Below are 27,179 nucleotides of genomic sequence, written 5' to 3' on the forward strand. Positions count from 1 at the left end.
TATTTAAAGGGTTAGTTTTTCCAAAATGAAAATTATGTTATTAATCACTCACTCTTATGTTGTAACAAACCCTAGATGTTTGTTTGTGTTCAGAAGACAAATTAGGATATTGTAGGTGGAATCTGAGAGCTCCACCGTCCTCTATAGACAGCAAGGTTTTTGATTCGTTCAAAGTCCGTTCAAATACAGGAAAACTTCCTTAGACCATTATCCCTTCAGTTGTTTGAAATATTATCAAGGTACAAGAAAAATGTAAACAAATTTAACGCTGACATATTATCTTCAAATTTTTATTATCTTAAAATTTCAAGAGTTTACACTTAGCTGATAATCAATAAAGCGGAATTGGCATGCTGTCCCAGGAGAGAACCCTGAGCTCGTAATATCCTCGAGCCCGGGCTCCCTCCCGTTAGAAGAACGAAAGGGGAGTTTGAGCTCAGGTAGGTCTCGAGAACTCCCCTGCTTGTCGCCATGCGAGGAGTGTAAACTAGGTTGTCTTGGGTGATCATTTGGTTTAGTCGATTGGATATGGTGTATGTTTTTGGACAATGGGAGAAAACCGGGGAACCCAGGGGAAACCCACACGAACACAGGGAGAATGTGTAAACTCCGCACAGAAACACCAACGGGCCCGATAGGAGGTTGGACCAGCGGTGATCTTGCTGTGAGGCAACAGTGCTAGCCACTGGGCCACCGTGTTGCCTTAACGAAAAAAAGGGGAGGAAGTAGGGGTGGAAGGGGGGAAGCTTCAAGACGAAGATAACTGGATTGAAAAACTCTGTTTTTTTTATAATTACAGAGCTAATAAGGAGCAAGCCGTGTTGATCATAAGCACGTGATCATCTCGAAATTAGTTTATAAATAAATCACACAAAGTAAATAAAAATCTAATGTTGGGTTTTATGTAAATCTGACAATTTGTGATACTATACAAACATACTAAAGGGTCTGACCATGACTAAAAGAGCATGGCTACTCTATAATTCAGAATAGCTATCAGTGATCATCTGTTTTATTTTTATGTAGAGCAAATAATTACCAGCATTTGAAGCAAAAATGAAGCATCAAAAACTGTACATGACCTTAACAAAGACAAACTGTATGTTGATACACTCAAAAAATGATGTTTGCTGTTTGTTCTAACTAATAAAATAAAATGTCCTGACAACAGAATTCTTGAGGTTTTACTGGGACAACTTAATTGCTTCATGTTCAATCCACTTAAATCTGTAAAACCTACAAAGTAAACTTAAGTAAAGGTTCATTTACTGTATATAGCACCTTTCCCAGACAACGAGTCAAAGTGCTTTACAATAAAAGAAAACATGTGAAACATATTAAAACAAGCTACAAATCCAAATACGGAAACACTAATACTGTTGATTAAAAACTTGACCAAAAAGATGCGTCTTTAAATGCTTTTTAAAAACTCACAGAGATCTCAGTGCTATAGGGAGAGAGTTCCAGAGCCGTGGGGCCACCCCACAGAAGGCACGGTCACATTTAGTCTTAAGACGAGTTCTGGAAATGGCTAAAAGGTCTTTGCCAGTAGACCTCAGAGACCGGCTACATGAGTGACTGTGTAAAAGATCTTGAATATTTAGAGTTGCTTCACCATGCAGAGCTCTATATGTAATGACCAGAATCTTAAAATTTACTCTAAAATTAAAGCCATTAAAGCCATAAAAGGAAGCCATGCCTTTAGCACATGAAGAAACTTAATTCCTTCATGTTGTCCCAATACAAACCGATTGTGTGGAACTCAGCCTTTTTTTACAGTGCATGTAAAATTCTGTAGGGAACATCTGATTGTGTCACAGAAGGATGTAATGACCTCTGCCATTAATCAATCTTTACATGTAAAAAGGTGAACATTAAAGTGACTGGTGTAAATCCCTAAACTATTGTCATATTCAGAATTAGGTAAATCTTTAGATTAGTGATGTTCATGTAAACATACCCACTGTCATGTTACCATCCAAACATCCTCTTCAGTGAATTGAATGTGAAGCCAATCAATCTAATCCTTAATTCTATGGAAAAACCTAAAGTTTAAATTTCCAGGGAATCGATGCTTTGTCACTCTCTGACATCTCAAATGAAAAGTGCCAATCAACCAATAAATCATGAGAGACTGAACAATGGCACATGACGGAAAGAGGAATGAACAACCACACAGTTCCTGCCATTCAATCAATAGCCGTGGCTTGTGCTGTAATTTACTTTTCCTCTTTCCCAGATGCATCATCTCATGATCTGCAGTCATCCTTACTGTAAATTCATCTCAATCTACGTGTTTCTTGGAGACTCTCTTATTTTGGCCAATGGCTGTGGGATAATTGGCTAAGAGGATGCGGAGGCCCGTCTGGACCATGTTGAAAGCGTGTGGATGAATATTTATGAGATGGAGAGTGTACAGTGGTAGTACTAACTGCTGAGGCACAGAAAATCAATAGTGCAGTGAGTTCAGAGACTGATCATTTGACACAGATGCTTAAGGAGAGCAGAGGACACAAGGACACAAGGAGCAGACAGTGTCAAGACAACTGGACAGGAGGTAAACAGATACAACAAAATGAGGAGTTTTTAAACACAAAAATACAAGTCGCTAACACTTTAGAAAAATGGTCCATTAGTTAATGCATTTACTAATATTAACTAACAATGGTTGTACAACATTTATGAATCACAGTTCAACATTAAGGGCATACTAATGCATTATCAAAATCCAACTTGTTAACATTAGTTAATGCGCTCTGAGTTAACATGAACTCATGTTATTTAACTTGAATAACTTTAACTAATCTTAACAAAGATGAATAATAAACATAATAAATGTATTACAAATTATTTGTTCATGTTAGTAAATGTATTAGTTAGCAGTTAGTATTTTAAGATGTTACCTAAAAGTCTTTAATTTACAATGTGTATGGGAACAGATATGTAGTTATACTCAGGGCTTAATTTGTGCCAGAACAAACCAAAAATCACATTTGAAATCTGATCCAACATCTCATTTTACTGTTTACCCCACCGCCCCTCTTTACTTTCTTACGTGACTCCCTAATCCTCTTCACTTTCTTTTGCAACAACGCCCAACCCCCCCATAAACATCGGCGGACTTGAGTTGACCACAACAACGAGGTTCAAGTCTGTTGAAGAACGGTTCCAGAAAGCGGGTAAGACAAAAACAGAATCCAAAAATTTAAATAAACAAGTAAATAACAGGATGAGAATGTGGTAAAATCTGAAAATCTGTTAAAAATCAGGTGAGGGCTTTTCCTTTTTTTTGGATTGCTTTTAAAAATGGTCGGTTGGGTTTAGGGAGGTGGGTGATTTAATCAGAGCCTTTGAAAACACTATTGGTTGGGTTTAGGAAAGGAGGACGGTGGGTCAGTCTATCGGTCAGTCAGTTAGTCAGTCGACAGCAGCCTCTGGTGGATTTACACAAGCAGAGCAGGAGTGAATTGCACTCGTGAGAGAAATTTGAGATCTGGAAAAGAGCACACAGCGGCTTCTGGTGGATTTGCAAAAAAAAAAAACTACAAAAAAAGTAGCTCCTGGGATGTATTTGGCACTCTCCAGAAATGTATATGATGGCACATTTTCAGAATGAGCCTGGGTTGAAATTGGCTGTAGTAAATCAGTGTGTGTTTGAATGTGAGTGTGTATGGGTGTTTCCCAGTACTGAGTTGTGGCTGGAAGGGCATCTGCTATGTAAAACATATGCTGGAATAGTTGGTGGTTCATTCTGCTGTGGTGACCTCTGATAAATAAGGCACTAAGACAAACGAAAATAAAAGAATGAATTTTACTATTGAGTTACTAAATTAAAGTAAACCAACACTTAACTCAATGACACTACTGTTTTTTTTTTTTTGTTTCTTTTTATAAGTAAAGCAGAATTTGGATTTACATCATTGCATCAGGTTTCCATCACTGCTTTCAAATCAAGCTTTTAAAAATCTCAAAAAGAGTGTTTAAAATTGACAAATAACCAGGCAAATTTTCTAACATGCAACACTGTAAATATGACAGAATTACAGCCAATAAGAAACTACATATGCTAATTTTAATTAGCTGCATTTGAAAAGCACCAATCCCAGTTAGGCTTTAACTTTAGTCACTTCACCACCTTGAACTTGTTTGTTTGTATTCGGCAATGAAAGGGCAGCCTCTGAGCAATAACATTTCCCTCTCATCCTCTCATCACAAAGACACGGAAGATGAACCCTGCACTGTATGTAGAAGGAGATAAAGAAAAGTTCAACTCGTTTGTCTGTGCTCGATTCTAATTTTGCTTGAGCATTAGGTGAGGGGCGGAGGGTCCACCACAGGCGCTTCATCAGACGGAGCGAGAATAAGTGTGCACAGCTGATAAAGGGCCATTTCATTTGAGCCGTGCTCCCAAATTGCTATGCCTCTTCTACAAAGCTATGAGTCATTGAGAGAAAGAGAGCAGAGAAACTATCGAAGGGAGAAAAAAAAAGAGCAGCAGATCAGCGTGCATGAAATAAACAAGGCTCATACAGCCGGACGGAGACGAGAGCGGCGTAAATGGAGATGAAAAGCGATACAGTCCAGTAAATATATGCGTATTAGTGAAGCAAAGTACTGAATGGGGGAGAAAAGAAGCAATGAGCAGGGCATGAATGAACAAACACAAATCCTCAGACCATTAGGGAAGAAAGAGCAGGTGCCAGACAGGAAATGAGGAATGACAGTGAGGCTCGATGAAGGAGTCCTGGGCCATTTGTTTCATTGTGAGGTGATGGAGGGATGGGGACTCTTGTTTCATTCTGGCCTCATCATCATTAACTACTGCCCTCGCAGGTGAAACAAGCACACTTTTAAACTCTCCAGTGACGCGTGGCCATTTATCATAGAAGGCTAAAGAAACTTTCTGGAAATCTCTCAATGCCTGTAAATGCCAGCCGTGAAGGCATTCTCATTTGCAGAAGCTGGGGATTAATGTGGTAAATAATGTTCTGTTTATTGCACAGACTGATCATTTGCTTCATGAGATCTCAAAGTGCTGGTAACTTGCATGTTATGAATCACCCAGGGCCACAGTATCAGCTAAAAATGAATGGTCTGCTATTACATATTTGATAGCCTAAAATAATGAGCAATATAGCATTTTTTTTTTAATTTTATTAGGCCATTATCTAGTCAAGCTGAGCTTTTTTGTCATTCCACTTCATGTATGCACATTAATGTAGAACAAAATGTTGTGTCTCACAGGACCAAAGTGCATAAACAAACATAACACTGGACGTAAGAGCTATTTTAAATCTATATATTATTAACATACGAGAGCAGTAATCTAATTATGTTAACTATATGCCTATTTTACATGGGAGCCATTTTAAAAATGAAAGTAAGGCTGTGGTGGGAAGAAATTCAGAAGCAGGGTGCAAACTACGAGGGAGCAAGGGGAAGCTCGGCTTCCCTAAATAAGGCATGAGCTCCCCTGAAAACATGATTTATTAAACTTTGGGTGTAGGGGGGTGGGGGGGCTACTGACAATGTGTTTTTTTAGACGTGCTTTTCAGAATTGTATAACGTGATTATCTATTATTATGTGTAAAAGTGCCTGGTCTATACATATATTTCAAATGTTTGGCTGCGTCCGCAACCACCTGCTACTCAGTAGGAACTGCATTTGAACTTAAACGTACTATTCGGCCGTTAGAAAAGTATGTTCTACACAGTATGAATGTGAGAAGCAATGAATGAATTTGGACATACTACATCTGCCATTTTGTCATGGTCAAGTGACCTACCTGCATCAGTTGCGTCACTTCACTTCCATTAATGAATTTTCTCACGGAGCATCATGGGATAGCGCAGCGTGCATGGGATGGGCACTTCAGAAACTTGTCGGAGGTAGTAAGCCATCCAGGTACTTCTCACATACTGATTTTCAAATTCTATGAATTCAGATGTACTACTCGGCTCCCATACTGATTTTAGAGTACTGTATAGTATGGAAGTATGCGGTTTTGAATGCAGCCTTTGACTATACAGATAACCTTAGACAGGATTTTGCATAAAACATTCTCTTTCCTTTACCTACTTTACTTCTTTACTTGTTATTACTGATGATTTTCAGCATTAAAGAAAAATCAATAATTTTGACCCACACAATGTATTTTTTGGCCATTGACAAAAATATAACCATGCAACAAGACGGTCACTGTGTCTTTCCTTCTACAAACAAACAAATATTTAGTTTGCGCCTGCTGCATATTAAGATCAGTGTCAGCAGCAAAATGTATGGAATGTAAAATTAAATAGGTTGGATAATAGATTGGCATAACCAGACCTCCTAAAACATCATGGTAGGTATTAGTAAGTTATTCTTCTGTCAGAATACCAGTAAGAACTTATTTGATATTTAATATACATGAGTTTTTAGTGTAATATAGCAACTTGGAAGCAGAAATAAATTTTTAAAAAGTGCAAATAACCAAAGAGTACAACCTTATATAAAATTTTATTCAGAGTGTGATTAAATGCTACATGCAAACTATGCAGGATGCAAAACGTAACTAACCAGACTATAATTGCTCATGTTGCTGCTAACAAAATATTAAATGTGAAAGTGCCTAAGGTATGAAGTTAATCTGGTAAAAGTATTTAAGACATCTTGACATTTGTGTTTAATCTCACCGTAACTTGTTTTAACATCAATGAGATTGTATCCCTGTTCATGCCACTGCAGCATAAACAGGGTTTAGAAAACTGCGAGATTAAGCAGTTGATTAAATGTCTCCAGGCAACTATTAGGGCTAACAAAGCAAGAACACTGAGCCCGGTGAGAGCTGATCGTAATGAGAAGCTGTGGAGCGATTAGAGAGGACCATTGCTTTTCTGTTGTTTAGAGGGAGCTAAACTCAGAATGTCAACATGACTGTTCTAAAACTGCCTGCAATATTAACTGTACTCTATACCCTACTCTACTACAGTTTATATACAGTATAACATATGTTTCTTAATGTATTCATAAAACACACTTGCAAAAGGGGTGACATATCTGTACTGGAGATATCAAAAGGGGGGCATTGGTTTGTTTTGGAGTTTTTTAATATCATGAGCACCATGCACTACTTCACAAAAGTATTGTCCTTGATCCCAGTTGTAAGAGCAACAAATAATAACTTGACTTCAAGTTGATCATTTGCAAAAGTGGGCAGATTTTTCTGATGAATCATCTGTTGAACTGCATACCAATCATCACAATACTGCAGAAGACCTATTGGAACCTGCATGGACCCAAGATTCTCACAGAAATCCGTCAAGTTTGGTGAAGGAAAAATCATTATTTGTGCTTAGATTCAGTATGGGGTCATGCGAGAGATCCACAGAATGGATGGCAAAATCAACAGCCTGAGGTATCAAGACATTTGTGCTGCCTATTACATTACAAACCACAGGAGAGGGCACAATCTTCAGTAGGATATCGCTCCTTCGCATACTTCAGCTCCACATCAAAGTTCCTGAAAGCAAAGTGGGTCAAGGTGTTCCAGGATTGGCCAGCCCAGTCACCAGACATGAACATTATTGAGCATGTCTGGGGTGAGATGAGGAAGGAGCCATTAAAGATGAATGCAAAGAATCTTTGTGAACTCTGGGAGTCCTGCAAGAACGCTTTCTTTGCCATTCCAGATTACATTATTAATAAGTTATTTGACTCATTCCAGAGATGTTTGGATGCAGTCCTTTAAGCTCATGGGAGTCCTACACAAATTAATTATTTTTCCACTGAACCATGACTTTATATTACTCATATACTGTATATTATTTCTGTTAAGTGACAAGACTTTTGTCTAAGCAAAGTCAAAACTTACTGTACTTATTAAATTATTAAAAATCAAGGCATGATCACATTTTATTTAGGTAAAATAAGCATAATCTAGAGGCCTTTGACTTTCATGTAAGCCACTTCTGATACCAAATGAGCAACTAGTCGAGTTATGATTTGTTGTTCCTAAAACCTGGATAGGCGACAAGACTTTTGTCAGGTAGTGTATACTTTTAACCTTTAAAAAGATGTAAAAATGATTTAATGCACATTGATAAATAATAACTCATTTGACAACTGAACTGAACTCAAATTGTCACCATACTACAATATTTTCAATAAACACAAACAGCTATACCCAAAAGTACCCACTAAACTGTAGTCTCTCTCCCTCACAGAGATGCCAATGACTGAAGCAAGAATTTCTCAGGAGAATGACAGTGACCAAAGACAGATGAAATAGCTTCAGACCTCAAAGAAGCATCCCCTTGTCCTGAGCCGGTTAATCCCCTCTGTCCGGGCCTTCTGGGAGCACAAAATTAAGTGATTTCAAGCCTCCGGAGCAAGCGCTGACATATGAGTCACACACAACTGACCATTAAGACATCCTAGGACCACCTGCCGGTTTCCCCTGCCATCTTCTCACCTCTAGACTTACATAACATATATACTGTACATCAAAGCCCTGCAGACATGCCGACATGTGTAGCGGTCATTGAAAGAGGAAGAGGAAAAGGAGAAGGAGTAACTTGTGACTATAGAAACAGAGTAAATGAACACTGCTGCCTCCGGAAAAAATCTACTACAGTTGTCCTTCATTTGAGACATTGCTGTGGTCAACATCCTATGTCTGAGTGGCTGAGTGGGAACAATGATATATTTTATAGATGATCTCAAAGGAATAGTTCTCTCACAAATGAAAATTCTGTCATCATTTACTCACCCATATTTCAATCTGACTGTGTATACTGTGGGAAAAATAAGTATTGAACACGTCACCATTTTTCCCATAAAACATATTTCTTAAGATGCAATTGAGTTGAAATTTTCAACGGATGATGATGGCAACTAAAGAAATTCATAAATGCAAAGAAAGCGAATCTAAATATAACTGTAAGCAGCAATTATTGGGCCAAGCAGCCCAGCGGCCACATCATAAACAAGAGCGGCAACAATTTACAGAGCAAGGAGAAAAATCTAACTTTTTGGCAGAAGGTCTCAGCCAAATTTGGTGAAAATTTGCCTAACAATGAAGAGTTCAAAACAACAGATTTCCAAACTAATTCAAGATGATGGACAGGAAGTCATGCCAATTGTGCAATAAATTATATCAATGTTCTCTGTATGATACAAGGAATCTAACAAGACCGGCCTCATGACAATAGACAAAACTAATCAAAAGTAATTTTCTAAATTTTGTGTGATTTCTATTGATAGAATTTAATTGTCAATTTTACCTAGAAGGTGGTGCTAAATGATGTGGTTTGGTCAATTTCAAAGAGTTAAAAAAAGGATGGTTTGAACAAAATCAAAATAGCGGACAGGAAGTTTGGCAGATTATGGCATAATTGGTTTCTGTGTTGTCGGCATGACACAGTGAATAATCTGAGACCAATTTCATCAAAGTAAGCATACACTGTAAAAAATAAATTGTTGAGAAAACAGAAAAAAATAAGGCAACTTGATGCAGTAAGAACTTCGAGTTGTCTCAACAACTGTGTTTTAGTTTTGCTCAGTAACAATTTTTTGTTCAGCTAACATAATTTTGTTTCTTTATGCAATGTTGATTATTGTATGTTACTAATAAAGATATTTTTGTCACATCAACTGAAGCAACAGTAACTGCTATTGAGTCAATACATTTTTTTCTGTTTAGTGGATGATTTTTTTTCAAATTTGCAAAATAAGTGATTAGTTCTAGTTAGCATATCATAGCAGTTAGGAGTTTTTAATCATTTTACTTAAAAATGAACACAAACTTACTACTTTATCCATTCATTTTACTTTGGCTTAGTTTCTTTATTCATCAGGGGTCACCACAGCTGAATGAACTGCCAACTTGTTCAGCATATGTTTTACAGGGTATGCCCTTCCAGCTGCAACTCAGTACTGGCAAACACCCATTCACACTTAGACACCTGTACCTCATGTCTTTGAACTATGGCGGAAACCAGAGCACCCGGAGAAAACCCACGTGAACACAGGGATGCCAACTGACCCAGACGGGTCTCGAACCAGCAACCTTCTTGCTGTGAGGTGACTGTGCTACCAACTGCGCCACTGTGTCACCACTCTTGCAAGCAACTGATTAACAAACTTAGTTTTCGATCGTCACGTCACGCAAGCACAAATTATTTAAATATCAACATTTCTGTTCAACACAAAAATGTTTGTCCAGAAAACTCAGTTAAACATGTAGACATAACATTAAGCGAATATTGTTGACATAACATATATTTTTATGTAATCAATTCGTATTCACAATTCTTAGTATTTATGACAGAAAAAGTACAGTGTGCTGAAAAAATGGTGATTTTGTTTTTTAGAGTGTATGCAGTCAAAAGTTATTACTAAATTTGTAAGTTTCATTATTAATGGTTAATTAATGTCTTATAACTCTTGACCCATAGATGGTGCTATTACTAAATTTCTACAGGGTGAGGTGACAGTTACAGACCTAAAATTTGGTGTCTTTATCTACTATCACAGAGATACAGTCTTAGATATAGTTTGGCATCATACTATCATATTTGTCAAGGCAGTAAACAAAAGCCGGTACACCTACCCACACAAATTCAAAAACTTTTTGTCAGCAAGCTCTAAAGATGATCTGAGTCAAATTTGGTGCAAATCAGCCAAATGATGTAAAAGGAGTTCAAAAAAGTAAGTATTCTGAAAACAACCAATGAATATATCAACACAGGTTTCATAGCAATAGGCAAAATTAGTCAAAAGTTATTAGCATTTTTAGAAATATTGTTATAACCTTTGACCAAAAGGTACAGAGCACAGTCCCAACTTTCATAACAATTCCCCAATGCGTCTCTAAAGTATAGCAATTTATGATAATAATTCAAAACGGTCGATGGCAAAACTGACTCAAAACGTATAAAAATAAACAAGTGAAACTTTAAACTTACTCAAACTTCATAAGTGGTGGCGGTAGAGAGTTTGTGTTAGAGAGTCCAAATTTGTTGCAGTTGAAGATTAGACTGTCCTCTATCACTGTGCCAAAGTTTGCACAAATGCTGCAAACAGTTCATAGGGCTGCCATAGACTCCCAGAGCGATAGAAGAGAAAGAAATGGAAGAAGAAGTGGAAGAAACCGGTAGAATAATAATAAGAACCGGAATAAATACAATAGATGCCTAATTTGTTTACAAATGAACTTATGTGTAATAAAATGAAATGACACAGAAAAAAGTATTGAGTACATGAAGAAAGGGAGGAGCTGAAAAGCAGTGAAAGCCCAGACAGCAGCTAAAATCTCTCAGTAGTTATTCAGCAAGCATCTGTATTTTGTCAGTGTAAATTTGCATTAGCTTCTTCTGTCCAACATCGAAAGTACATTAGCAGGATGATGAAGATGAAACCAGGTTGAACATTTCAGCAAGACATTGATCCAAAGCACAGCCAATGAAACTCTCAAATGCTTTCAGAGAAAGAAAATCAAGCTGTAGAATGGCCCAGCCAATCACCTGACTTCAATCCAATTCAGATTTGAATTCAGTCAATGAATTCAGATTTGATAGACGAGACCCATAGAAGCATCAAGATTTCTACACTCTGTTTTACAGTCTGTAAAAAAATAAAAAAATGTAAAAAATAAAAAATCACAGCTGAGCAATGCATGTGACTTCATTCTCCATATAATCTTTAAGCTGCCATCACAAAAAAAGCTTTTTATATAAAGTACCAAATGCATTTCAGTTGTTCATTTCTTTCTCAAGTCATTCCATTGTTATTACACATAACATATTTTCAGATTTTTTTTGTTTTGTTTTATTTTTATGTTTGTATTGTTGGGGTTTTTGCCAAAATCTGGTTCAATTCCATGTCAACAGCTCCTTTTGAAATATTATTCCCAGCTGTAACTTTTCTTTAATCTTTGCAACTCGAAGTAGAAGGATGTTGTTTTAAGTTGTATTTAACAATATATCTTTTTTAATCTTACTCAACACTGCTTTTGGAACAACATAAAAAAAAATTATATAAAGATTTTCATTTTTAAGTGAACTATCTCTTTAAGGCTAACCCAGCTGGTTACCAGCATACGATTAGGAACAAGTGTGTATCGTGATAATGGTGTTTTGGCTGTACTAGACTTTCATCATGTCTTGAACCAGAGATGAAAGAGACCCTCTCTCATTATCCACCCTCAGTGTAGGACAGGAAAAAATACTATAGTGATTCGTCAAGACAACGGTGAAGACTGCAAACATCAGCTATACTCCTTCAAGAGATCACCAATGTATTTCACATCCTAAATATCTGCATTATTAAGTAAAAAGCTATTGTGAAGCTTCTTTTGGCATGCCCGCCATCAGAATCAGCATCAGTGCTCTTGCCATTTTGCCATGCATGACAGAGGGCCATTTTGAAGCTGTCAAAGGCATCTTTGAAAAAGCAGAAGGACAGGCAGGTAGAGCCATCTGATAGATTTAGTGCTATTCATCGACCTCTGTTATCTCACAGACTGCAAGATGACAACCTCTAGCACTTGAGAAAAGACTGTTACGCATAGGTCAAGTCGGCGCGAGGCTTTAGAAGAGAAATAGAGATGTCAGCTGTTAAATAATCTTCCCTTTCTGCAAACCCTTTGTGATAATCTAGAGAGGGAAAGAAGTGCCACAAATGTGCATTAAGAATCAGCATGGGTACATAAGTACATATAAGAACATGAAAAAATTGAATGCTTTAAACAGATCTGACATCTGTGTTTGAGGTTTGGCGTTTAAAGTCTGCTTTCAGGTCAACAACATGCTTTAGTACGAGTAACTGCTGACAAAATTAACCTTTAGCATGCACAAAAAGTGTGATAAAGTGATGAGAATGTCACTCATACTTAAGTAAAAAAAGCCTTATAATGTCCAAAACACACACATAAATGCTTTTCTCTTGAACATTTTTCTATTCAGAAAAAAGAGCTACAAGAAAAAAAATTCAGTAACAGAAAAGCATTTAGTAGCTCAACTTTTATCAACAAAATAATAAGAAATGCTTATTAGGCACAAACTCACATTAGCACATTAGAATGATTTCTGATTGATTATGTCACACTGACAATGACTGCTGGCATCACAGAAATAAAATATATTTTAAAAAAAAACAATAGATAGTAGATTGTAGAACTATGAAAATATATTTTATATTTTTGTAATTACTGTATTTCTTTCCCAAAATCAACCTTTGATGGGCATTAGAGACTTTACAAATCTATCAAAAAATGAGACAGATCCCAAGTATTTGAATGGTATTACCTTTGCTTTTGAGTTTAATATTGCATATAATTTTGCGGTAAATATACCTGACCTGTTTTTACACAAAACAGACCCTCTCAGCTTCACATTGCTCTTTTTCCTTCTCTTTTTCATCTTCTTTTACTTAAATAAGGACAAAATAATTTTTTAGAGGCATCCAACTCCATCAAAGCATGAAACCAGCTTTCCTTAAAAAGAAAAAAAGAAAAAAAAACTTCAGTCAAATTGCTCAGAGCAAACTGTGCCAAGAAGATCCTGGTAAATAAACAGAAAAGGCTGACTGACAAATATATATATATATATATATATATATATATATATATATATATATATATATATATATATATATATATATATATATATATATATATATATATATATTTCTTCTCTTGTCCTTCACATTATCACTCCTCTTTATTTCCCTGAAATAGACACTGAAAATTTATTTATACACACAAACACACACACACACACACACACACACACACACACACACACACACACACACACACACTAATGCTAATAAGACCATTTTGTTCAGAAAAAACAAACAAACAAAAAGTAACTCTTTCATCAACATTTCATTAATCATTACTTTAAAAATTCTTTTTTAAATGATCAAAATAAATGAGACAAAAAAAGCACTAATGCTTTAATTTGGACAATTTGGAGCTTTTGGATTGAATCATTCACCCATGAATTGTTTACACCATTAAAGGAATAGTTCGCTAAACCAAAAATGTAAATCCGTTCATCATTCACATTTACTGATGGGTTGTCAACTTTACAAGTTGTTTTAAACCAAAACAAAACATAAAAGTCACTCGAAAAACCCAGACAGGCAAAAAGTATTGATGGCCACTGGCATAAACTGAGCAAAACAAAAAACAAAACGCAGATATTTCTCAAATTATGTTCATAATACTTTATGAAAGAAATTGTCATAGGGGTTTAGAAGAATTAAATTTTGCTGCAAAAAAATGCTTTAAATGAAGTGTGTATACATAGGTCTAAGAGAAAAATGAAATAATCTTACCAACGTGTCATATATTAATCTTAAAGTCTCAATAAACCGAAAGCGGCAATCATTATTTTTTATCGTAATCAATCATTATTTTTTATCGACGCAATTCCTAGAGAAACTGAATTTTAAATGAGTAAATTGAGCGTTGCTTGTTCTTTTTTACCACGGGCTGAATGTGTGTAATAAAATAAACATTTCATTTAGAAAGATCAGGAAAGGGCTTTTAGAGGAGTTATTACAACCTAACAGACTCCTCCTGCTCACCATTTCTGTTTGCTGTCAAAACTGACAGTTTGTACTGGGTGGTTAGGTATGTTAGCCACACCCATTACCTTAAAATCACGCAATCTAGGAATAAAGCTAAATACAAACAGAAAGTGCATTCCGATTTCAATTAAAGATTAGAAGGCAAACTTTTTTTTTTTTAATGACACAGATCAATTATTCACTACAAAACTGGCAATTTGAGCTAACAAAACCATGTGGTTAGTTTTGATTTTTTGGGGACTTTACAAATTCATTCATTCATTCATTCATTCATTCATTCATTCATTCATCTAACAAACTTTTAACAACTTCTGTATATTTTACTTTTAAAGGATCAAACCAAATTACACAAAAAAACAGCACCTATGACATGTTTATTTGGAGCATCTGAAATATATTTCCACAGCCACAGCCAAATCCCCCTGCAGCCCAAGACTGGTTACTCAATGAAGCTAAGCAGGGTCAGTACCTGGATGGGAGACCACATGAGAAAGCCAGGTTACTGTTGGAAGTGGTGCCGGCAGAGGGCACTCAACCTGTGGTCTATGTGTTTCCTAATGCCCCAGTATAATGAAGGGGAAGCTTTATACTCTAATTAAGTAAGCACTTTCTTTCAAATGAGAATAAAACTGAGGTTTTGACTTGGTTTAAGCCATTAGAAAACCCATGGCCCCTACCCATATCATGTTCTATCAATCATCCTCATCCACCAAATTGGCTCTATCACTTTCTCTCAACTCCACCTATAGCTGGTGTGTGGTGAGCGCACTGGTGCTGTTGTTCTGTGGCTGCCGTTGCATCATGCAAGTGGATGTTGCACACTGGTTGTGTCATGATTAGGAAGCGCTTGGTGTGTGGCCATACACAATAAATGCGCTGTATAAATACACACATTACATTAAATTTCTCATTTATTACTCAACTTGTTTTTACTAAAAGACCTGCTCATACAAAAAGGAAAATGCCATCAGCATTATGTTGTTTCAAATCGAAGCACAACATACTGTAACATAATAGATATTTTAAAAAACAAAGGCAACCTTTGACACCAACTGTATAAAATACAGAATAAAAAAAGTCTGAAACTTTATTTGTGAGAAAGTCTTTCAGGTTTGCAACAATATACTGCAAGTAAAAGCTAAATGTTTTGGTGAACACTAATTTCAACACTATCATTTTCTTTCTTTTTGCAGCATACAAAATCCATTTAAAATATGAAATCTGATATGAATAGTTAAGGTGGCATGGTGGCTCAGTGGTTAGCACTGTCGTCTCATAGCATAAAGGTTGCTGGTTTGAGCCCTGGCTAGGTCAGTTGGCATTTCTCTGTGAAGTTGCATGCTCTCCCCTTGTTGGCGTGGGTTTCCAACCAGTGCACTGGTTTCCCCCACAGTCCAAAGACATGCGCTATAGGTGAATTGAATAAGCTAAATTGGCCGTAGTGTAAATTTGTGAATGCGAGAGTGAATAGATGCTTCCCAGTGCTGGGTAAAACACCCGCTGTGTAAAACATATGGTGGAATAATTGGCAGTTCATTCCACCATGGCGTCCACTGATGAATAAATGGACTAAACTGAAGGAAAATGAATGAATGAATGAATAGTTAAGCATTCAGTTCCCGAATAGTGAATTCCTTGCTCTAATTGAACATACACTGTAAAATATTAGCAACCAATGAGAATCGGTTACGACTGGCTTCCACTGTATGGTGTTCGAACAACATAAACAAACACGTTTATACTGTAGGTGAATAATCCAGTCAAATCCCTCCAAATAAATTGAATAACCTTTGTTTATTTACGTCATTGATTTGGACCATTTCCAAGCTGAATGTTCAATACGGCTGAGTCAAAAGAAACATCCTGTTTTCACACTTAATGTTCTCATCGCAAGATTCATGACTCAAGGCAGAAATCACCCAATAGCCGCATTACTCAAATAGCATCCCATAAACTGTGGGAGGACATTATATAAAATGCAATTGACAGCTAAACATGGAAGGAAAGAGAGACGAGAGAAAGACAGTACAACCCCCGTCTTGCCCCGTTTTGTTTTTAAATGTTTACACCATTTTCGCCTGGTATTTTGGGCATCTGCGCACAGAAGGGACGGCAGAGCGGCACTCGTTTCAGAGCTGAGTCTGAGCAGCAGGGACCATGGGTGCTTCTTTACAGCTCAGCGGGCTGTCTTTATCACAGCGTACTCTGCAGCTGTGAAGCCTGGCAACGTGAAGACCTCAGAAAACGAGGGAGGGGAAGGAAGGCGTGAGATATGCAAAGGAAGACTAACCATGTGAGGACAGGAGGAAGGGGAAGACTGAGCGAAGGCACTTGATTATCAGATCAAAGGAGAATACGGCTCCGAAAAATGGGAAAGAAATAGAGCTGCGCAGAGAACAGCATGCTGGATTTTTAACACTCAGCCTGTTTATCATATCGCTTGACAGAATAACACAATAATGTGACTTAAGAAGCAGTCTGAGATATTAGAAAACCTACTAGCAATGCTATGATACAGTCATATTATCAGATTGTAATATCATGCTGTTTTATTATACAATTGATAAAACATTATTCACCCTCCTGTGAATTTTTTTGTTTTTTAAATATTTCCCAAATGATGTTTGGTTCATTCCACTATGATGTACCAGAGCAAAGAAATTTTCACATATTTTTCTAGAATGTTTTTTTCTTCTGAAGAAAGTTTTATTTGTTTTATTTTAGCTAGAATAAAAGTAATTTTAAATTTTTTAAAAACATTTTAAGGTCAATGTTATTAGCCCTCTAAAGCTATTTTTTTAGTCCACAGGACAAACTATTATGTTTAGAAATGTGTTGAAGAAATCTTCCTTTCATTTCACAGAAATTACAAAAACAAATATCCGGACCCGCATCCATTTCGTATTGCAAGACCATGCGTAAAGGCATGCGACTTAAGTTGTGGATTTTCTTAAATGATAAATGAAAAAGGGGGCTAATAATTCTGACTCCAACGACATATGGCCTCCTCAAGTTTGGAAGATACATTTATGCATTTTATGTACTCATTGGCTTTAAATTATTTTATTTTAAAGTATTAAACTTTTTGTGCCTTATTATGCCTTTATCAAGCATTTATTCTCACTTGAACTGAAAGAAATTATAGTAATAAAAATCCAGCAAGCATCGTATTTATGCATTCTGGAAATGCACAGTTTTTTTTTCAACAGAGATTGTAATTGAGAGTGGATAAACCCCCCTGCTGGGCTTTTTAATTACATTTAAATTTATTTTTAAATAATATTTTAAACTCAGATGTAACCCAACAGTTTGGTTTGTTCACAGTTAATTGTGCATTTTTTCCAATCAGTGAATTACTTTAGTATTATTTATGAATCAATAACTATTTAACATTTTTAAAACATTTTAAAAACATTTTTTTCTGTCTATATTTATTTATTTACTACTTCCATTTGTTACTGTTGTTAAATTACATAAAACAATTCCTAATAAAGTATTTTTAATCATTTAATTTTTTTAAATAAAATTTTAATCAAATATTTTAATAAAATGCAAAACAATAATTACCCGTGTGTATTTAAAGAGCCCCTATTATGTATTAAAAAGGTAATATTCTGGGTTTGGGGGTCTCCAACAACAAGCTGATATGCATGCAAGAACAAAAACACTTTCATTGTCTTATAATATGCATTTATTTTTACCTAATTATCCCAACAACTCCTATATGATTTGTCCAGCGCTGATTGGTCCGATAACCAAGTCTGTTGTAATTGGTAGACTGCATTCAGCGCAAGACAGAGAGGAATGCCCACCCCAGCTTATCAAGAATTTTGAAGTAGTCAGAGTGCAGAGTGTATGTGTAAGCAATGCAGGAGTGCATTAAAGCAATGCAGTTAAACACCAGCATAATGCTCTATTCTTAACCATAAGTAAAAACAACAACACACATGCAGTATTAATGCACAAAGTGGCAAAAGCTGAACTATGTTACAACTTTACCACCGCACGTGCATAGGAACAGCTGACAAAGGCCATAGCAACTACAAATGACAGAGGATCGCGAGCTCACAAACGCATTTAAATCCATAAAAAAAAATCGGCACGTGTCACATTTTCAACATTGTTTTGGACGCAATATGTGAAAATAAAGGGCTCTATTTTGACGGTCCATGCGCAGAGCGTAAAACGCAGGGCGCAAACGCTTTCAGGGCGTTTCAGAACGCCTTTTTGCTAACTTAAGGACGGGAAAATCCACTTTGTGCTATGGCGCATGGACTAAACAGGTTGAGTTTATTTTCTTAATGAGTTATAGGTGTGTTTTGAGAATAAACCAATCAGAGTCTCATCTCCCATTCCTTTTAAGAGCCAGCTGCGTCGTGCCATAAACGCATTGCTATTAACATGACGTAAAGTAAGTTCACTTTCGCTTTTGCTCTCGTGGATAAGGAAACCTTACCGCACAGACATCAATTAGCCTATAAATAATTAATTTTGTTTGTTAAGTGCAAAGATTTGTTTTAAAACTATTTCTAAATTCAGTTCTAATTTCCAAATACACCTGCTATACCCCATATGGTCTAAAACCTGACAGGTGGACAAATCTAAGCTTGTTTTTAATAAAACAAATATAAATATGGATATAATAGATAATACTACTAATAATATTAACATTATACAAAAGCAAATTGAATGAACTGAAAAAGCCTCCCGAGATGAAGAAAGTATGAAGGCAGTGGTTTTTAAATTCATGTAGGCTAGAAATTAACATGTTTTGTAATATTTTAATCATTTATATTTATATCCTATATATATCCTTATTATATCCTATATATATATCCTTAATATATTATATCTTTTTCATATGTAAAGATATTTGCGTATTGCATCTTGTGTGTCGTGTGTAAGTCAGGGGCACTTTGCGCCAGACAATAGACCAATTTTGTTCTGGTCTAAAGATCAGACTATTTACAGTTTCTCAAAATAGCAATGCACCAAAACACGCCTGCTTTTTTAGACCAGAACGCCTATGGGCGCACATTTGAGCACAAATGGATTTGCTATTTAAACAGCGTGGCGCAATGCCTCAAAATGACCCTTGCGCCAAGCTTAAAGTAGTAAAAGACTATTGCGCTCCGCCTTGCGCCACATTGCGCCGGGTGTATGATAGGGCCCAAAAAGTTAGCCAGATAAAGTTCAAGCAGTTACAAGTAACAAAACACAATTAATTACATAATTTGCAAGCTAGAGAAAACAAGGAGGCAACCATTTTTAATCACACTTACTTACACTTGTGAAATGAAGGAAGAAACTGATCCAAGAACTGTGTACTGTAAAGTTCCTGTCAAGCTCTGACAAAGTCCCATACATTAATAATCTTTTCGGATCCTTCCTTTAACAAACAACCAACAAATCCCCCGTTGTAAGCGTGTAAATTGCTAAAGCACTCGTCAGAAATATGACGGAAACATAGCACAAGGCTGGGGCTATATTGCTGAGGTTTTTTTGCAAAAAAAAATAAAAAATCTTCAACCACTGACTCCACCAACTTTCCGTCACACTTCAGAGCACAGCGTCTTCACGGCATGATTCAACCAGGATCTGCTACAGTGTTTGTCCTCCTCTTTTTCTTTCTACAGTGTTTGTGGGTGGGTGGTTTAATTTTCCCAGGTCTGTGCGCGCAACAAATGGGCAGGGCTTGAGTTCCATATCAACATCACGCCGACACGGCTAAAGACTGGTTACCGCAGCGATTCATTTTAACCACCATGAGAAGACTCTTCTATAGATGAACCAACAGTTTCAAACACGGTGGACTTTCAGATTTAAGCCTTAGCTGGATATTTCACTTTACTTAGACCTGTGTTACACTGCATGGAAGGAAATTTTCAAAAACCCATAACAGGAGCTCTTTAAAATACATCATATTCTATTAGGAAATGTAGCTTTAATAAGGCAAAGGAGTATTTTACTTAGTCATTGGCAAATTGCATATAATAAAAAAATTCTGATGCTGTTGGAAAAATAAGACATTAGTCTATTCATATATATTAATACACTGTTGTATCTACCACAGTTCATTTTCTAAAATGTTTTCTAAAACCTCTATATACCATAGAATTGATTGCTTACAAAGGTACTTTAAAGAATGCCATGGTCCCACAAACATGGTCACACAACATTACTTTTGTTAGTGAACTCCAACATGGGTTCAGGGGTGACTCAAACCACCGTTGCTTTGTCATAATTGGCTTAAGAGGGTTATCATCTTTCTGCAGACTAGCTATTCTCCTGCTAGCATTAAACACTGGCTCAAGAGCGGGCGACCGTAATGGAGCACTTTTGTATCTGCCGGCCCGAGGGCCACAGAACGGAGCAGCTCCATTACGAGCCGCATTAACAGGAGCATTGCCGCAGGAATCAATCTGTTCAATCGCATTGCGTTCGCCAGATTTGGGGGGTGCGTCCAAGACCTAACACTTTGGCCTGGGGGCCTGCTCTCGGTCTCGCATTAGTCCTTCATTGGTGGTGACGTGACCGTCCGTTCCCCTGGCGCCGGAGCATTGATGGGAGACATGGAAAAACACAAGCCAGATCCCTCCAGGGTATTTGCTAATATATCTGCCAGTGCTGCCAGGTGCACACACGCTAAAAAAGCACTCATTGTTACAGCCCATTAAGTGCTTTAAGCAGATGGATGATCAGGCATGAATGGGAAAACCTGCGCTGATTAAACGGGATTAAGGGTATTGGAAATCCTAGTGTCTGTTGGCCGATACTGTATGAGACACAATAGGGGATGAATGATGGCTCTGAATGCACTAAAAAAGATCGGTGGTAATGAGAGGAGCACTAATTGTGTTTTCCTTTAAGTGGTGATGACCAGTCGGTAATGTGATCTAATTTTCCAGATCTCGGGTTACCCTTGTTTTGTGTAAGTCAGACTGGATTCTGACCACTCAATTGTTTGATTCATGCAAAAACTTATACAGACTGATTTGCTGTTGGACTTGAAATATTGTAGCTATATAAATTGTAATATTGTAGCCACTATTTGTAAATTTGTCTTTAATTGAGCTGATTGGAGCAGTTCTTTGAACTGAAGAATTACATTAGCTTATAGGGATTGAGTTGTTTTAAAGCTGTATGGATTTATTGCTTTTGAGGTACACTTAAAAATCAGTCATGAACATTGTTGGGATTAAAGCATTCGAAAAGAAATGCATTACAGTAACTGATGACTTTTTGTTGTAACAGTAGTGTGGTATTTTTTAGCAATATTTTAGTCTGTATATATTAGTTAATGCTCAGGTAAAATTATAATAAATGTAATAATATTACATTTTCACCACTAGAGGGTGCATAATTAAAAAAGCTATAGTTCAAAGTGACGAGTGTGGAATAATGGGAGTCATTATCATTGCATCCGACGTGGGTTCAGGAAGAAGTCCTGTTCATCTTGGATAAGCAAATGTTCCTCACTTGTTGAATCTCAAAAGTATTTTGTTGCTGCTTCTGTAAGACATTGCATGAGGAAACAAATGTTGTGGCCTTTTTAGTCGTAATCTAGTTGCTTTTCAATAGGAGACAAGTGGAAAGCAACAAAACGCAAAATAAATGTATAAATACAAATATACAGTTTATTGTCTGTGCGGTACCGTGTGTAAAAAATTATTTTAATCTTACAGAGATAGTTCACCTAATTTTAATTGTCACCATTTACTCACATTTACTCAAAGGGCTCTATTTTAACAATCTAGGCTCAAACTCTAAAGTGCATGACACAAAAGCAATAAGGTTGTGTCCGAATGCACTTTTGCTATTTTAAGGACAAAAAAATATGGTTTTCGCTGCAGCGCATGGTCTAACAGGGTTGTGCTTATTCTCCTAATGAGTTATGAGTGTGTATTAAGCATGATGTGTATTAAACAAATCAGTGTGTCATCTCCCATTCCCTTTAGGAGTCAGCTGCATTGCACCATGCCACATTTACTATATACATTAGCGGATTTAGTAAGTGGAATAACTGAACAATTTACCAGCGATAAAACTGTTAAACAGACCATCTGCAGCACGAGGATAAAGAATAAGCCTCCTCCATTTGGCCTCTTTACTTTCTCTTTATTTTACTTTACTTTTATTCTATACTCCTTTACTTTCATAGGAAACATGGGTGTACTGAAGACATCAATCATCAGCCTATATATTTTATTTTGTTTGTTAAGCAAAAAGATTTGTTTAAAACTATTTCTAAACTCAGTTCTAATTTCCAGCAAATAATAAATGAACAATAATAATGAGGTGTAAAAAAAATTAATATACCAAATAAACTGATATATCCAAAAACACGTCCTATTCTTATGCCCCATATTGTGATGCAGACGTCTCCAAAATCCAACAGGTGGACAAATCTAAACTTAATCTAAACGTAATATTAACTGCAGATAATAAACAATATTGCTAATAATAATAACATTATACAAATGCAAATTGTCATGAATAAAATGATAAAAAAGCCCCCCTGGACATGAAGAAGGCGGAGGTAGTGTTTTAGTGTTTTTATATATAGTGTATATATATATATCTACTGTATGTAGTAAATAATATTGTAGTAACTGTAGTAACTTGTAGTAACTGTATGTAGAAAAAAAAGGTAACATTTTAATCCTTTAATTTTTTCTTCATATGTAAAGATATTTGTGTATTGCTGTACATCCTGTGTGTATTAAGTGTTTGGAACTGCATAGGCACATAACTTACATGCTCTGTGCTGGACTTAGACCTTTTTACTTGCTCAATGGCGCGGCCTACTTCAGTTCCTCAAAATAGCAAGGCGCCAACAAAGCGCCTTAACACTTAATGAGTCCAAAAAGTGGCACAGGTAAATTTGCTATTTAAGCTACATTGAAAAAAAAAAGCACCAAACCACACCAAACACATATTGCACCTTATTGTGCTGGGTGTATGAAATAGGGCACAAAGAGTTTCTTTCTTTTGTTAAACAAAAAAGAAGTTATTTTGAAAAATGTTGGAAACTTGTAACCATTGACTTCCTTAGCATTTGTTTTCAACTATGTCAATTGTTACAGGTTTTCAGCTTTCTTTAAAATAATTTATTTAGTGTTCAACAGAGCAAACAAGTAAATAGTCGTGAGTAAATTTTTGTTTTTGGGTGAACTATCCCTTTAAGTATCTTAAGTAAAAGGGGATGGTCCTTGAGTTCACAGACACATAGTTCGATTTTTAACTGATTATGTTAAACTTATTTAACAGCTTGAAGTAATTTATTTGATTATAAAAACAGCTTGAAGTAATTTATTTGAACAAATGAGTCATTGTAACTCATAATGTAAGATAATTAGACATCCATCCTGTATTGTATAATATGTTGAGTCAGCATCAATCAGATCCTTTTCCTTCTCTCTGTTTCTTCCCATTAGTTTTCACACCACTTCACATTTGTTCCTCCATCACTGGTGGCGTGAAGCAGGGTCCCAGGAGGGGTTTTGCACCCATTAAAAGACAGCATGTAACTTTCCCTTCATAGGAGAGACACCTGCCCCAGCCTCCAGAGCCCTGCCAAACCCAGTGGAGCCCTGTGGGTCCCTGCAGTCTCCATGGTGAACCACACAGAGGAACTACATGTGAACTGCGGCAGATGGAAGATTACTAACAGTTTAAAGAAAGTATCAGAAAGTGTCTTCCTTAGCTCAGTTAAAAGACTTATTTGTCTTGACTTATTTGTCAGAGATGATTTATTCAAAGAGATTGCTGACAAAAAAAATAATTAGCAAGAGATAGCTGTTGATACACACACACACACACACACACACACAAAATTTCCCCCCTAAGATAACAAATTTTCAAGTATTACTATCCTAATAGTGCCATTTATTTGACAGAATGAAGAGAATACCTGAACCACATAGATGCTATTGTTTGCATACTGACCAAACTATAATTTATCCATAACAAACCCTCATCAAAACTTAATGGAATGGTCCAGAGGGTACATTTAAGGTTTGGTTGTGTTTATTAATTTAAAATTCATTCATTCATTTTCTTTTCGGTTTGGTCCCTTTATTAGTCTGGGGTCGCCACAGTGGAATAAACCACCAACTCATCCAGCATTTGTTTTACACAGCAGATGCCATTCCAGCTGCAACCCATCACTAAGAAATGTATTTAAAATTGTGTATTTAAAATTAAACTGTAAGTTTTTTTATTGCAATCTGCCATCTTTATGACACGATCAACAACACTTCTGTGATCAGGTACACTTCATCTTCAAATACATTGAATGATAAACACGTCCTAATGTGAAGTTGTAATAGGCTTCAGTGTAAATGCCCTGAGACTATACTATAGCAAAACTTTTAAACAGCAGTGTTTATATTAAGCAAATCAAAATTGAATCAACTAAAAGTTGACAAAGACCAACAGTATACTGATTCTTATTTTACTAAATAGAAACGAAAAATCCACTGATGGGTGTCATAGTGGCACACTGGGTCAGCTGGCATTTCTGTCTGGAGTTTGCATGTTCTAAGTAATTAATAATAAGCTAAATTGTCCATAGTGTATGTGTGTAAATGAGAGTGTATGGGTGTTTCCCAGTGATGGGTTGCAGCTGAAAGGGCATCTGCTGCGTAAAACATCAGCCTGAATCAGCCGAAAAGAAAATGAATGAATGAATGAAATTCCACTGACTTCATATGGATCAACCTGTCCACTACAGCTTTCTTGCTTTCTTATTTGCTATTAAATAGAATGACTTTAGGAAACTATTCTACTCTCACTATTCCACTTCATTTCATATAACTCGTTAGAGTAAATTACCCCCAAGCATGTCTCAAACCACAATTTAGAACATTCTTACAGTGGTGTAAAGTAACTAATTACAAATACTAAAGTTACTGTAATTGAGTAGTTTTTCTCAGAAATTATAATTTACTACGTAGTTTTAAAAATGTGTACTTTTACTTTTCCTTGAGTACATTTTTAGTGCAGTATCTGTACTTTTACTCTCACTACTTTCCTTCAACCTGCAGTCACTACTTTTTTTTTTCTTGTTTATGGGAATTAGAAAAATCAGTCCTGTATTTCCTGTCCAATCAAATCACACAAAGAAGGTAAATTGCATCATAATGAACTACTTCAAGACATGTGCACTTTACATTGGAGCAAACTGTTTGGAAGCATTAAGTGTCCTAGAAGATGTTCAAAATCTTTACACGCATTGACCCAGAGACTGTTTAGATCAGGGATGTTCAAACACAGGCTGTTTCTCAATTACAAGAACGGACTTGCGTTCTTGTGGAGACCAGTCTTGCCAGGTGTCCTCGGAAGAACGAACTCAGGAGACCACGAGGGCAGAGAACGCGTCCTTTGAGAAATGAGATGCTGCGTTCTTCCTGATGGTCACATGACCTTCACTCGTTTTAAATGGTAAATTATTTAAACATTACAGCATTCATACAACCATTTATTGTTTTCCCCCCTTTTTAAAATATATACTTTGCATAAAAACATTATCAATATACTCTGCACAACATAAATAAAACTGATTTTAATACGAATTTCAGCAAACAAACACCCTTAATGTGTTTATTCCTTTATTAAGATGTCCATGGTAATGTTTACCTTCACTGTTTCATTTAGGGAAACTCCTGAGGTAAATAAGTTAAATATCTGAACTTTAATAATAAATCTTGATAAAATGCTGCGCTTCCCACCTCCAGTCACAATGACTTCTGGGACTTCCAGAGCGAGTTCGATGCTCAAGTCTGCATCGGTGCGTTCTCAATATCAAGATCACATTCAGGAAGTTTCACGCATCCTCTGTTCTTGCGGTCTTGAGTATTGGAACTGAACTTTGGCAGCTGATGATGACGTTACACGTGAACAAGAGGACGCAAGACCGCTGAAGAACGCATATTGAGAAACAGCCACAGTCCTGGAGGGCCGGTGTCCTGCAGATTTCAGCTCCAACTTGCCTCAACACACCTGCAGGGATGTTTCTAGAATGCCTAGTATGAGATTGATTAGCTAGCCCAATCTAATGTGTCTAATTGGGATTGGAACTAAACTTTGCAGGACACCTGGCCTCCAGGACCAAGTATGGGCACCCATGGTTTAGATGTATGTCACTGATGAGAAGATGATAGATATTTACTGTATGATGACCAAAATGGCCTTAAACACCCAGCAGGCACAAGATATTACCATGCCGCCAGGATGAATTTGTAACCTAACATCGTGGAGACGCTGCATTTTGTTTGCAAATGAAAATCGGGTTTACATTAGAACTCAACATCAGCCCGATGTCAATTTGCAACATCCAACCTAAAACCAACCAAATATCAACGTCTAATGATGTTACAGCTTGACGTTGTGTCAACCACTATGACATCTATCAGACGTTGAATTTTGGTTGCCATAACTGATGAATACATGTCAGTATTTGACATCAATAGGATGCTGGTAATAGGTTGCTGGTTTAAGATGTTGGCTCGACATTGGAGTTTGGTCACATTCTAACAACCTAAAATCAACCAAATATAAATGTAATTTGATGTCATTATTGGACATCAAAATAATGTTG

At 36.5% G+C, this 27,179-nt stretch overlaps 1 protein-coding gene across 5 annotated transcripts in view; it reads right to left on the reverse strand.

The window, feature by feature from the left end:
* kcnh3 (potassium voltage-gated channel, subfamily H (eag-related), member 3) overlaps positions 1-27,179 on the reverse strand; it is a 201,790-nt gene that overhangs the window by 134,973 nt on the left and 39,638 nt on the right. Inside the window, exon 1 of one of the 5 annotated variants that reach the window (XR_012385443.1) lies at positions 10,948-11,050. The exons of the other annotated variants lie outside the window; for them this stretch is intronic. The gene's annotated coding sequence lies outside the window, so the exon portion shown is untranslated. Of the gene's footprint in view, positions 1-10,947; positions 11,051-27,179 lie in introns of those variants that run through there. 5 annotated transcript variants of the gene reach the window in all.

Source organism: Danio rerio, chromosome 9 (genome assembly GCF_049306965.1).
Source record: "Danio rerio strain Tuebingen ecotype United States chromosome 9, GRCz12tu, whole genome shotgun sequence".
Taxonomy (NCBI): domain Eukaryota; kingdom Metazoa; phylum Chordata; class Actinopteri; order Cypriniformes; family Danionidae; genus Danio; species Danio rerio.